Source organism: Manduca sexta, chromosome 25, assembly GCF_014839805.1.
Source record: "Manduca sexta isolate Smith_Timp_Sample1 chromosome 25, JHU_Msex_v1.0, whole genome shotgun sequence".
Taxonomy (NCBI): domain Eukaryota; kingdom Metazoa; phylum Arthropoda; class Insecta; order Lepidoptera; family Sphingidae; genus Manduca; species Manduca sexta.
This window is the reverse complement of record NC_051139.1, coordinates 2,490,735-2,506,378: the sequence shown is the minus strand read 5'-3', so window position 1 is coordinate 2,506,378 and position 15,644 is coordinate 2,490,735.

Below are 15,644 nucleotides of genomic sequence, written 5' to 3'. Positions count from 1 at the left end.
TATGTTTTAAATTGTTCCCTTTTAGGTTATGGCGGTGACATGAAGAAATGGACCGCGCATGCGCGACTTTTGTAAGGCACCCCATCATTTTTTCTGTCAGAGAAGGGCGCGAATGTAGGTCGGCTTTAAAACTTGATTGGAACTTCTTTTTGCACTTTTTTATACGACCTTGACCTATTAACAAAAAAATATTAATATGGGTGCTATAAATATAAACGTGTTTAGAAGTAGGTATTATATTGAAACGGTAGTCGGTAGATCAACGACCACATAACCTTGAATTCTACTCGAGGAAACGATATCTAAGATCTCTGCCGAATACCGAAAACGTTATAATTAAAATGTGAAATGGTTTAAGCAATGCAATGCAATTAGACAACGTGTGGAATTTCAAAAAAATATTGAGCGTGTATTTTATAAATTAATAAAAATGCCGGGAGTTGAACCTAGGACTACAAATACATTTATAGCCTACAGATTACTAACCACGAGACTTACTAGCTCAAGATCCAAAAGGACAGGGGCAAAGCGGTGTCATACAACACTTTGCTTAGGTCTGTATGATATTTATAGGAACTATAGTTTGTATGGATAGTTGGTTCGGTTATTACAGGGTTAGCGACCTATTCGTCTATTAAAACACAAATCTTACTAATAGATACTTATTATAAATACAAAAGTTGTTGTAGGGTTAGAATGTTTTACGTAAATACAGACCGTTGTACCAATTTGGGATAAATTTTAGCTCAAGGTTATTAAGTAAATCTTTTTCCACTATTTAGATGTGTTATAATTGCAATGTGTTCCCAACGGCTTCCCCCGCGTGATGGACCTTTTACAGGATAAAAGTTTTAATAGGTATTTTTCTTGGGCAAAAAATAACCTATATGTTAATCCAGAATATAATCTATGCGTGCGACAAATTTCGTCCAAATTCGTCCAGCGGTTATTGCGTTTACTCCCAACAAACATCGAAACACTTTCACAACAATCACATTTATAATATTAGTAAGATAAAATAGGTAGATGATTTGTAACCGCAGTTCGTACCACCAGTTCTAATCGATAACAATAAAGTCTAACCGCTAGCTGTACTCTAGGCATTTTATATTTTTAAAATACTCTATAAAAAGTAAGTTCGATAAAAACACAGGTAAAGGAACTCTGTCGAATGTTGAAGTGGTATGTTTATAGAGAACTGAGTCTTGCTCGTAGCTTCACCCACGTGACAGATCTATCCAGTACTGAAAAACTCTTCGTGTAATTTCGGGATAGAACCTAAAATGACTTACTCATACTAGTTGTTAAAAATGCGATTTTATATGAATATCTTTAGATGTTTGATACTAAAATGACTTATAAATAAGAACTAGTTTTTAAACATGCGATTTTATATTATGATGTTTATGTGTATTTTCTTAGATGTTTGTAAGGAGTAAAGACAAAACGTCTGAACAGATTTTAATAAAATTAGATCATTTCTTAAATTATTATACAGGCTACTTTTTACTCGGAAAAACTAAATAGAACAGACTTATGTATTCCATAAAAGATCTCTAAAGGGGGCAAGGCAGGAAGCAGAAGCTTGTGATATATTAGTGAGTGACCAGAAAATAGGTACTCCAAATTCTCGCAAATTGATTCATTTGTGTGTATGCCAGACGAAAATATACCTTAATCAAAGTACATAGAAATGTGATTACTTTCTCACATAAGCCATGATACTCATAAATTCGTTAGTCCCTGATAACAATCAATCAATAAGTCGGCTTCAATTGTTTTATATTCTTTTAGAAGTTTGGGTGTGCGCCGACCATGAACACAAAGTTGTTTAAATTGGTGTTAGTGCCAATAGAAGATCACAAACAGTAAGTCTTTAGTTTTAACTTTCTTATATATATAATTTTATATTTATTCTCATGTCTATCCTGGTATATCATTGCTGGAGAAAAACCTCGAAGTAAGTAAAGATTAAAAAAAACTCTCTTCATAATTATTTTGAAAGACAGGCAACTAAGTTATCCCAGACTGTCCATAAGCAGTTCATGACAAATTTGACATCTTCTAGGCAAAAAAAAAATCTATTATAATTTATTACTATAAAGTCCAGGTTAAGCGTATAACACTGGCGAGGGGTGATGTTCTTCACAAGGTAACCCGACAAAACGGAATACAGACTTTGTAGTAATATGCATAAATGCGGTCTACAAATTGTTCTAATGATAATTAGATTTTACACTAAATACGAAAGGGAAGCCGGCAGGAATCGGGTTATATAGACCCTTCTACACTGACATGTAGTATTATCTATATAAATTAGATCCCTTAATTCTGACTACATGGTTCATAGTCACTATTTTACATTTTTAACGGCATCCCGCACGGTACACGCCTTCCGCAATAAAACTCAACATGGAAAAAATTGCGTGACAAACGCAGAGCGCTCTAAAATAGCGCCTGTTAAAAAAATTATAGCAATCCATTACTTTTACAACGAACAGGCGTTAGTTTTATTTTCAAAAATAAATTACGGCTTCTTTTTTAATTGGTAATACATATTTTAGTACCTTTATTTATATAAATAAATGCACTTTAGTTGAGTTTAATTAAAAAGGCAAAATCACTTTGTTTTATCTTCAAATACTTACTTACGTGTCATGTAAATTCAAATATTTCATTTAAACCCAATTTTTTTTTTAATTTTCTACCTTTATCTTAAGACCATTTTAATGCCATCTAAGTTAGTAGGCCCTCTTCTTATTGTCTCCTAAGACGATATTGCCAATTAATGCCAATAACTACTTATCACACCGTAAGTTATAGAAAATTGCAGCTTTTATTTTTACACAATTATCAACTACGATATATTTAATTCTCCTGGTCATCAGGGACTGTCTAATGTCTATAGACAGTTCGAGACAAGGGATGGCGAAGGTTAGTGGGGGAATAGCAAATAGCAAATATATTATTTTAGAATACCTATGTATGCAATTGCCGTCGATGACAAACATCACATTAGGTAGAGAATCATCGTTGACATACTTGCCTTTTAAAAATATAGGCATTTTAATTAAAATCAACATCATCAGCCACAGTTCGCTGCTGAGCATAGGCCTAATCTAAAGATTTACATTCCGATTTTTAAAAGCAGAACCTCAAAAAAAAACTTTTATTAAAGCTTACTAATTCGCATTGGCCTAAAAATCTATCGAAAGGTTTTAGCAGAAACCACTTCAAACTACTAAAAAACTTTTGTCAATTGTAATAAATGCACACGAGTTCCATAAAAAAGCAAATTCAGTCGATTAATTTTTAGCGCGAGCTATGCAGTGAGCTCTCGCAAAATCAGGTCAAAACCGAACGTAAATCATTCTATTGAATGGAACCAATCGAGTTATTCACTTTGAAATTCGAATAGTAACTTAAAAAATTCGAATAATAACTTAAAAATATCGAATCGTAATAATAGGTATAGTAATAAGGCACTTTCTTTGCGAAACCAAAAAAAAAAAGAAATGTAATAGCTGAGTTGTTTTTTTATGGAATGTCACCAATGTCTATAAGCAGGAGATATTCTTCCTAGAACCTTACATTAAAGGCATGATGCCGCATTGTAGTAAATATATGGGTATACGTAACTAAGCACTGGCTGCGATGGCCAATAATCTGTTAAACAGAACATAAACTCTTGAGTCAAACTTACAATGTCTGTTTAAAGACATAGAAGAAACGATTTCCAAACGAATCCAGGAGGACCATAGGAATGGGCCGTGTAAGTGATTTACATAATTTTGTATTTACTACAACATTGCCTATTTTCCATCATAGATCCATTAAACACACTAGCAAGTAAACAAATAATTCCTAAACACTAAACTATGAACTAGGTCGGAAAGCTCGTTATCGACTAGCAGCAGGTATGACTGTCATGCCGTCGGATATCCTCACTTGATATATAGACTTTAACCGGATTCAGACGGCGGCCCGCTACCGAATCATTCGCAATATGCATGGAATTCTGATATGTGTTTAGGACTAACGCGAACTACCGACAATAATTATTCTTAAAACTGTTTCACTGAATGGGACGCTAGTCGGTAATTTTAATAAGTCATAATCTTCCCCGATGCTTTTAAGGTTTATGAAAAAAAGCAGATTATTTTTAACGGGCTACGTAAGGTGCGTTGGGGTTAAATCTGACGCTTTTTCAACGTGTTAAACGTCTCGAAATATTTTTTTACAAGAATTGTATAGAAGTTATCATAATAAATTATTAACTTAGCTATATGTTAAACATACTAAATGGTATATATTTTTTAAATTACTTAAATATAACAGTTAATGTTTTATAAAGCTTTGAAAAAGTACCATACTTTTAGAAATGTGTGAGAAAGATAGGACCTTCACAGGTATAGTTCGGACTACTCTCTAAAACCGTCTATGTTAAGGAGATTCTAAAATCCATAAAAAGAGTATATTCTGATCTAGATAGTCATTTATAAACATTCAAAAAATTTAATAAATTTCGTAAGATATTTTTAGAAGCGAACTTTGTTTTTTTAATAGTTCTAGCCATACGATCTTACCCCTCATGATTAACACTGTAGATATTTTTAAAATTATTCGAAGAAATAGTACATACACGTGTAAGTAAATAACAAATAAACAAAATTGATCATTCACCTGAGCTAAAAAAAATACATAATTACTGTATTCAGACGTTTTCGTGTATAAATTTTGACACAAACTTGCAATATTTTACAAGTGCTAGATCGAACGATTTTTATCCGTTCTTTAACGACAAATAATTGTATGCGTAAAGATCGGATCTCAGGGAATATAGGTGTTTCGACAAATTTGAATATACAACTCACAAGATTTATTTCCTTTATGATACTATATAACTACAAAATTAATTGAAAACAGTAAATACTAAATTAAAATTAGGCAAATTCTTGCATGGGGTTAATCTGGATCTGCCGGGGAACGACGAAATACCGATATTCTGTTTGTTAGCACCGTAAACATTATTTACTTGACGGAATCATTCATGTGAAATAGTGGAACGTAGGGAACAAGATGGCGTCGAAGGTAATGTTGTCTGAAAACAAAAATTTTAACACAATCTCAAGTTATTTGATTTATACGATGTTACACCTCCTACGATCTTACCCCAACGCGCCTTATATACACACTTTGTAGCTTTACTATATAAATACTAGCTTTTTTCGCGGCTTTACTTATAAAAGGTAGCCCACGCCTTAGGGTTTAAATTTACTACATTACAAATTCCATGAAAAATTAAAAATTCAGTGGTTAAGTCGACAAAGTGTAACAAAAAGACAAAGCTACTTTTGTATTTTTAAATTAGTATGGAATATGGATTAGTTTATAGCACTTATTCGACAATTTAAAAGTATGCAAAGGTAAGCCGATATAAATCTTATCACACGGACCCTTCGCCACCATCACCTAATACCATTAATCATATACGTGTTATCTGTATAAACAAAATAAAACTTCTTTACTATCAGACATTAAACTATATAGTTAGTTATAGATCGAACATCAGGGTCAAATTTTTGCTCCAAAAGTTATTACCAATTAGTAATAAGTCGCTGTCATATTTGAAATGTCCGTATGACAAGATGTCATAGCATCTTTAGATATTAATACAAAAATAATATATTTAAAGAAAATATGCTAATTTTCGCATTAAAAATGTTGAAATATGGTAATAATATGAAATGAAATGAAATGAAATGAAAAGAAATGAAATGAAATGAAATGAAATGAAATGAAATGAAATGAAATGAAATGAAATGAAATGAAATGAAATGAAATGAAATGAAATGAAATGAAATGAAATGAAATGAAATGAAATGAAATGAAATGAAATGAAATGAAATGAAATGAAATGAAATGAAATGAAATGAAATGAAATGAAATGAAATGAAATGAAATGAAATGAAATGAAATGAAATGAAATGAAATGAAATGAAATGAAATGAAATGAAATGAAATGAAATGAAATGAAATGAAATGAAATGAAATGAAATGAAATGAAATGAAATGAAATGAAATGAAATGAAATGAAATGAAATGAAATGAAATGAAATGAAATGAAATGAAATGAAATGAAATGAAATGAAATGAAATGAAATGAAATGAAATGAAATGAAATGAAATGAAATGAAATGAAATGAAATGAAATGAAATGAAATGAAATGAAATGAAATGAAATGAAATGAAATGAAATGAAATGAAATGATTTATTTGAATCTGTAAAATGTTATACATTATTTAGATTCCGTCAATATTAACTCTACCACCAGTTCGGAAAGCAGTTTTCACCAGAGAAGAACGGGCAAGAAACTCTGGTGTTGCTCTTTTCAATCAGTTTAGGGTAAAGACTTACAGTACATGATAAAGTAGAAAAAAAAAACAAAAAAAGTTTAGAGCAGTTCATTTATAGGCTCGTGAAATAAGGAATAAATTAATTTAATTTAAATTTTTATATGACTGCACAACCCTCTCAGGAATCATGAAATTTCTCTATTATCCTTATAATTATTTCCTTCCAGCACCTCTAGCAATTAGAAATTAGAAATGTAAGCGAAATGGGCAGAACAGTCCACACAAGCAGCACCCGTTCACGAGTATGACGCATGTGCCAGCCATGAAGTATTTTACATTGATGTTTTGCTATTTCTCAGTAGATTGAGTAACCGTCACATAAGCGCAAAAATGTTGTATGACAATCTTCCCAATGTCCGACCTATATATACTTAGAACTCTTTGTTTACTATGAATTTAATCTAGCCCTTAAGCTAGTGATACCAAAATAAACAACAAAATGATCTCCGCCATGTTTGTTCCCTAGAATTTTCCTCCACACATCTGATAAGGCGCATTGTTTGACTAGTCAAAGTGCAAACAATCCGTAATGTGTACGCAATTTTCGTTGAGGACATAATTTATTATGTTGGTTAAGTGTTGGAACTAGATACAGCGGTAAATAGGGTAGTAGGTACTTCAATATACAGACTTGAACATGATTTCTCAAGTATGTTCAACAATGTTAGTCAGTTTAACGACAATACTTATACGCAACAGATTTATGAGTAATTAGTTTTTGCCTGCTGTTCGGCCCGCCTGAAAAATGTTTTCCGGGATATGAAGTAGCTTATGCAAGGAGCTATATATAGTACTCAGAAGTAATATAGGGTCTTATAAGAAAAAAAATCAAATCAGTTTTGTAGTTTAAACAAACCATTTAACTTTATATATTAGTATAGATTTATTCAGATGTTAAATTTTTTAATCAGATGGCGCTAGTATCGTACTAATGTCGCTATGGATCCATACAGTGATTTAGGGACTTTAGTATCGGGAAAGGCTTAAAGCGCGGGTGAAGCCGCAAAACACACCTCGTCATAAGTAAATTTAAAAAGTTGATTCCTAATTTATTTATTTGCCAAATTTCGTCCTAGTGTAGGAATGTCGGCATGCCATAATGTACCGTTTAATCCATTGCAATTTCTTGACGGGTTTAGAAAAGTAAGATTTGATGAAAATTGGCTTCACAATTCCGCGTTTTTTTTTATGGTGATACAAGACATACTTGTCAGCGTTGGAATGTTCTTAATTACGTCCATAAAGAGGCGCGTTGATATTAAAGTTTACATTTTTATAATCATTTGGTTTATCTCTTCATATCTCATATAAAGATATTAGACAAAGTGAGAAACCTTTAGTCATATAACAAAAGTGGTAGAATGATTTCGTATGTTTACGCAAATGTACAGTCAAATTTTAATTCGCCTTTAATAATTTTGTGTCTTTATCAATAAAGGTTTTTTATTCACGTAAAATAAACTTCAAAGGGTTTACTTAATTTTATTTACCTAATAATAATATTTCAATAGCAGTTAATTTGTAAAAGCGCTTTGAGATTTGAATTTGTTCAGCACATTGCGGCTTGTTATGAACTGTTAAAATAACGTGTGGCATAGAGATTCAGGGCCCAGTGACTCTAGCAATACACGAACATTTGTTTAAAGTATGTCATTTTTTGTTTAAACAAACACAAATAGTAAGGAGCATATTTATTAGATATTTTTTTTTGTCTTGATTGTCTTTTATTTTGTAATCTTACTTTATAATGATTTCTTATGTTTACGCGAATGTTAGACATTAAAATTACACCATTTTTTTCGGATTTTATCGCGATTATTATATATTAATTTTCTCCCGACGTTTGTAGACTTTGCAGCCTTCGTGACTACAAAAATCTTACTTTATATTATTCAACTTCGTTTTGTTTGTAATGAAGGAATTAATAAACTGCCTAAATCATATTCCGCGTGGAATGTGATTCAACATTTATTTATTCGAAATTTTTAATACAATAACAACACACTTAGCCCCTATATTCCCGATGGGGTAGACGGAGGCACAACTAGTGCACTCACTTTTCTCCTGTGTATTCCGTCCCATGATGTGATAGGGGGCGCACCTATCGCCATATACAGAAAAACCTTATATCACTGGTCAACGCGAGATTCGAACCCAGGACATCGGCGTGATACCGTATCGCGCACGCAATATATCTGCGCCACGAACGCTGACATAAAACAAAACTGCACATATTATTCTTAATTTGTAGAACCACCATTGATACCTAGAGAAGAATATTTGATGCCTTTTTTGTGCTAGAAAAACTCCGCGTGTTTCTAGAATGTAACTAAATTCTATACAATAATTGTTTGTGATGTAAATCGCACATAAAATCACGTGATAAGTGCTAGAAACTAATTTAGACGTAACTTAGGTAGTGTAACGTGATGTCAACAGCGCATGCGCACTCAACTGAAACAGATAACTGTAGGACACACTTCAGTACTCGTACTCAGAAAAAGGTGATTCCAATATTTCCGTATCAGCTGTACTGTTGCTAAATGAAAGGTTCACGGAAAATCTAGAATTCTTGCATGTCATTTCCAGGTTATTAATATAATTTATTACAAAATTTTTGTATCTTATTTTAAATATGGTAGGGTCATGCATAAAAACTCATAGAAAACTGCAACAAAATATTTTACCCAGTACATTCTAATTCTTCAAAAAGATTTGTATTTATTTTATTGGTAAAATTTGTCAAATAATGTCCAGTCTTAACCTGGCAACCCTCGTGCTAATTACAATACGTACAGTAAGCATTGGCACCCACTTTAAATTATCAAAATGTTATCATAATTATCATTATGTGTTTGCTTCGTAGCAGAGTGCTTTTAACAAAACAACAGCCCTTCTAGTAAACCTATAGTAAGTACCTACTATACCAATATAACTATACTATACCAATTACCTAATTGGTATAGATTAAACAATACTAGTAATACCAAAGCATGGGTTAACCCCGAAGAATAAACTCACCAAGTTGTCCAATTAAGAATATCTTACCTACCTTATGGACATTTCGCAGTACCAGGAAAACAGAAAATCTTACAACCACTGGCTTAAGTTTTTATAAAGAGAACTATGTAATAAATTAGCAATATCTATGGCAGAATAAAGAAGACGCTGCAGTCTGCTAATTAAGCACTTTCATTTAACCATAGACGTTCCGGTCATGTGTCAGCGTATGTACATACATATGTATCAATGTACAGCACAGCAGCTCCGCTCTAAGAGATTACACTTTCATTCATTTCTACACTCGGGTGACCAAGCCGCTGCGCGCTAGTGGGAATTTACCATTGTATATTTACTAAGTTTTACGTGGTACAGAATTCATATAAAATAAAAAACAAATAAGGCGCGTTGGGGTAAGATCGTAGGAGGTATAACATCGTATAAATCAAATAACTCGTAATTGTGTTATAATTTTTGTTTTCGGACAACACTACCTGCGACCCCATCTTGTACCCTACGTTCCACTAGTTCATATGAGTGAATCCGTCAAGTAAATAATGTTTACGGTGCTAACAAACAGAATATCGGTGTTTTGTCGTTCCATGGCAGATCCGGATTAACCCCATGCAAGAATTTGCCTAATTTTAATTGAGTATTTACTGTTTTAAATTAATTTTGTAGGTATATACTATCATAAAGGAAATAAATCTTGTGACTTGTTTATTCAAATTTGTCGAAACACGTATATTCCCTGAGATCCGATCTTTACACATACAATTATTTGACGTTAAAGAACGGATAAAAATCGTTCGATCTAGCACTTGTAAAATATTGCAAGTTTTTATCAAAATTTATACACGAAAACGTCTGAACTCACTAATTGTGTATTTTTTTTAGCTCAGATGAATGGTCGACTTGGTTTATTTATTGTTTATTTACACGTGTATGTACTATTTCTTCGAATATTTTTAAAAATATCTACAGTATCACTCATGTGGGGTATGATCGTATGCCTAGAACTATTAAAAAAACAAAGTTCGCTTCTAAAAATATCTTACGAAATTTATAAAAAAATTTGAATGGTTATAAATGAATATCTAGATCAGAATATGCTCTTTTTATGGATTTTAGAATCCCTGTATCATAGACGATTTTATATAGTAGTCCGAACTATACCTGTGAAGGTCCTATCTTTCTCACACATTTCTAAAAGTATGGTACTTTTTTAAAGCCCTATAAAACATTGACTGTTATATATAAGGGATTGAAAAAATATATACCATTTAGTATATTTAATAACTTATAGCTAAGTTAATATTCATTATGATAGCTTCTATAGAATTATTGTAAAAAAATAATTCGAGAAGACTGTTTAACACGTCGAAAAAGCGTCCGATTTAACCCCAACGCACCTTACCGGATCCAATGTCTTACAATGAATATTTATTTTTATTCATTGCTGTTTGCCGGCAAAAACTTTTGTTTAATTAAAATTGGATATGTTATTCTCATCTAATACAATTACAGTACCTTTAATTACCATATCATTAAATTAACTGTCAAGACGGTGACATTAAAGCAAACGAGTTCATCCTTGCGTCATTAAGTTGCGCGAAAAAGGTGTAATCAAGGCCACCTTTATTGCAAACTCACTCGTGAGTTTTCTTATGAAAGGACGAAACCACTTCATGACTTTCCTGGTATACATTTGCATTCTTAGACATTGTATGACGATAAATTATATTTTGGGCTCGAGGTATACTGACAACATAGCACAACAAAGTATCCTCCGGCTACACTAGTTACAATTGCCAAAACATAGCAAGGAGTATGCGTATCCTTCAGTGGCCAAGCGTCCATACAAGCCGATTCCCACCGGCTTCCCTTTTAGGTTTTCGGTGATACTAAACAATATATTTAATAGGCAAATATAAATTTACAACATATCAGACAATGGACAATAATTATAATAGCTTAACTTATTAATTATAATTGATAACTTAATAATGACATCTATTGGCCATTAGCCCGTTGTTTGTTAATTTAATCGATATCAATTACTTATTTTAATTGACGTTAGATGGCGCACCTTGTATTTAGTTCCCCAGAAATTCCGTTACCTAAGTGAAATTGTGACGCCACAGGCAAAGGTAACCCGCTGTCAAGCGGCTTAATGTCGTAGTATGTTTTTAATATAGATGGCAGCACTTTCTATGACTTTCTATGCCAGTGTTTGTCGAAATCGCGCGGAAAATATGGGCAAAGGTAACCCGAGCTAGTTCGGCTTCACGTTAACCGACTTTGTATAGTTGTCGCTTTTACGTCCTTCAAACGTCATAATTTATTATGCTACCAAGTTGCGGTGTTTGTAAATTGTCATATTCATTTTATTTTTGATAGTTATGTGATATTTAGTTATCAGCGCTTTGTTTATTTAGAAACTACAAATAAAAGTGTATTATAATGGAAATAACTACCTGTGATCAGTTTAATGTCTACCTTTACGTAAGTATATTATTAGTCGGTGATTTCACATATTAGTATTTAGATGGTAAAATATTTGAAGAAGATCTGAAAGTTTTTGATTTTAGACACAAAATGTTTGTTAGAAGAAAATAAATATGATATTATACTGAATTAAAAGTAGCACCACGATACAATCAAAAGTTAACGAATAACCTTTCTTGATTATAATTTAAATTGATAATTATATAAGTTTATCATGTAGGTAGACTTAAACTGTTGGTCTGTTTGGCGATCGTGATACCTATTTCTATTACATTTATAGTTTTAATTTGAAAATAAACAGATACTTTTAGTGTAGTGTGGTTATAATTTTAATACTTACTTTTGTTGCTGTTATAACTAATTAATAGGTAAGTACTTATATTTTGATTAATGGATCGAGAATTATCTTCGTTTATTGTTCGATTTTATGAATGTTTCAATTATTTACGCATAATAGGTAATTTAGTATGTATGTCAACGTTCGTTGATTTCGAATCAAGACTAATCCGTTATCTTAGTTTTTGTTTGCCGATAAATTGCCCCGATATCTTAACTGACGCCAATTTTTTTTACACCGGGTTACCTTTTGAAAAATTTCACCCTTCGCCACTGGTATCCTTATGTATAACGAAGTATTTCTTACATTGTTGTCTTTCTTTGTTTTATACAGACGCAGTAATGAGATTCCACCTGATAAGTGTAATAGGGTCTAGATAAAGTATCAACAAGAGATGATTATCACTCGACAGTCGACACAATTATGCCGGCTTTTCAAAAGATATTAGAAGGCATTATAGTTTTACAGTTGCACTTTTTATATAGGATATTGTGGTCATACTTTTTACCGTTAGAGAAAAAATACTTGATCTTTAAGCATCCACATTCAATCCCGTGCTCGATCGGATACGACTCCGTTTACTTTTATCTCATTTGTTCTTTGAAGGAAAACCTTTGGTTAAGTTGGTCCCTGCAAAACGTTTTAATACAGAGAAGTTACGAATTATTTTAATGGATAAAAAATACCTGAAATAAATTACTTACTTTTATCACATACAAATCGACTTGCAGTATTACGATTGACTTTGTCACATTGTGGGTTGTGACCACTGCTTACTAACTTAGAGTACATAATTTGTATAATAATATGTGCTGGTCGATCAGTGTGCATTCAAAATATAACCAAAAATATACTAGAATATTTGTAAGACTACTCTCTCTATTATTAAAAACTACAACAATGTGGTGATAGCTAGTTTTTATGAATCACGATGCACAACAGTAAGTAATTAAAATATTAATTTACTATGCGGTTTACTAACTTCTTCATAAAATATACTACATATTTTGTCTTTGTTTATATCTGCAGACTATTTGAACACATGTGCCTTGCATTACAGGTGACATTGTATAGTAAAGCAAACATTTTAATTAGCTACATCTTATTTTAGCAGTAGGTTATAAACATTCTTAAGTTTAAAACAGTCTATTTTAGGTCTAATGTTTTATGTTTCCCCTGTTTAAATTCCAGGAGACAAAAGTATGTGAGAGCAATGTACCGACATTATAATTGCGGTTTAAAATTTTTTACTCTGACTAACGGATAGTCCACATCTCAAACCGTTAGTTCTAGAAGCTTCAAATAATGTACATAACATATATAATAATTTAGGATACCTACCTACACAGTATTTTTTTTTAAAACTTTAATATATTATATTTACTCAATATTTTAGATCGTTGCGTATTGTTTTTATTGCAGTTAAATGACGAGACGAGCTTGCCGTTCGCCTGACGGTAATACAAGCCCCCATAAACAGTAGCAACATCATACACAACTTTGAATTACAAAGTATTACACACGACTCCTCTGTGCTTCTCACCCTGGTACATAAGATGTTAAGTCTCATAATTCCTAGTATTTACACTGGCTATGTCCTCAAACTGGAACACAACAGTGTAAATACTGTTGTTTATAAATTTATATCGGTAGTTTGTTATTTTTGGTATTTTAGTCCTTATAAAACATTAAAAACGCATTTTTATATTAAAAAAAATCTCCTTAATTCTCGAGTGAAATGGTCACCCGAATACAGAAGATGACTTGAGTATCGTGATAACAAACTCAGATCACCTGCGCCCGCGCACCGGCTTGCGCGTTCCTACCACGCGGCTCGTTTCGTTGCAAAGTGCACTTTAATACTTAACCACTTAAGTTTCATTTTCAAAAAACCGTGAAGATTGCGGAAAAGTGTGATTTTCAGATATTCTAAGTTGTTTTTCTGTTCAGTGTTTATGTTGAGTGAGTGTGCGTAAGCCGGTAAAGTATCCGATCAAAGTAATTTTTACGCATGAATTAATTACCTACTTAATTAAAGACGATATTTCGATCGTCTTGACTGAAATTAATTAAATTTAAATTAAAACATTACTTAATATAAACCATATTAAAATCGGCACAATTATAATTTTCGCATAATAATACTTATTTAAAGTTTTATAACAAGCAGGAATTAATGAGCACATGGTGAAATTGCCTAAAATCTACTATATGATAGTTTTTAAAAAGATTGACTTATAAACAACCAATCCATATAAAAAGCGTTTTCATTGGAGTATAATGTATTTAATATTCTGACTACTTAATTACATATTATTACCAACGCGCTATCGATAAATAAACACATAACTATAATTGTATCTTTGCACTATACTGAAACAGCAGAGATTTTCAAATTGTAAACGCCTCACTTAATTAACCAAACCTTGGTCATGGATTACCATGAGCAAAGTTTGTTTAATTTGGAAGATTGGAGTGACATACAAAACTTAACCACGGAAAAAACAAGGAAAATTGCTTCGTAACTACTTTGGGGAAAACCACTACAACATAGGTAATAATGTGTGAACTCAATGCTCAATGTCAACCAATAACATGGGTACATTGTGGACCCTTATGGAGATTGCAAAGGTTTGACGGAATTCGTTTTTGGTATTCGTATAAGTATTTCTCGTAATGTAAATTTCTTAGACGGTATATACAACAGCTACAGTGGCAAAATTTTACCGTGAATTTTTATTACACAGTGATACCACATAGATACAGGTCGTACAGATTTGAGCTAAGTTTTAAAAACCTTCAAAATATTAAAATTAAACTATTTTTCAGATTTTATCGTGGTTTTTATATTTAAATTTTCTCCCGACGAAGACTTTGCAGCCTTCGTAGTCACCCTGTGATAAAATCCGAAAAATAATTTAATTTTAAAGTCTAACAGTCGCGTAAATATAAGAAATCATTCTTCAAAACATTAACTGGCATGTCCATAATTACAATAGAGCTTTAATATTCTTACGTGTAGAAATTCTGTCTTGCATTACTTACGTTTATTTCAAATTATAAGCAAGTCGATTTATTTAAAGCTACCATTATACATAATTTACAAGAATGACTACACTCATCAAACTTTTTTGTTTTTGTCATATGTGGGAGAATGACAGTCTAATATTATAGTAATTATAACATGTTATGTAAGAAATGATTATATCAGGTGTCGCCAGCGTATTAACTTTCGAAACGAATTGTAGATATTTTTTCATTCTCTTTAAAGGGTATTTAGGTATTATTAGACTGTCTCGGTGGCGTAGTTGTAAGTGTACACGGTACAAGTACGACTGCCGCGCTGAGATCCTGGGTTCGAATCCCGGGTCGGGCCAAAATA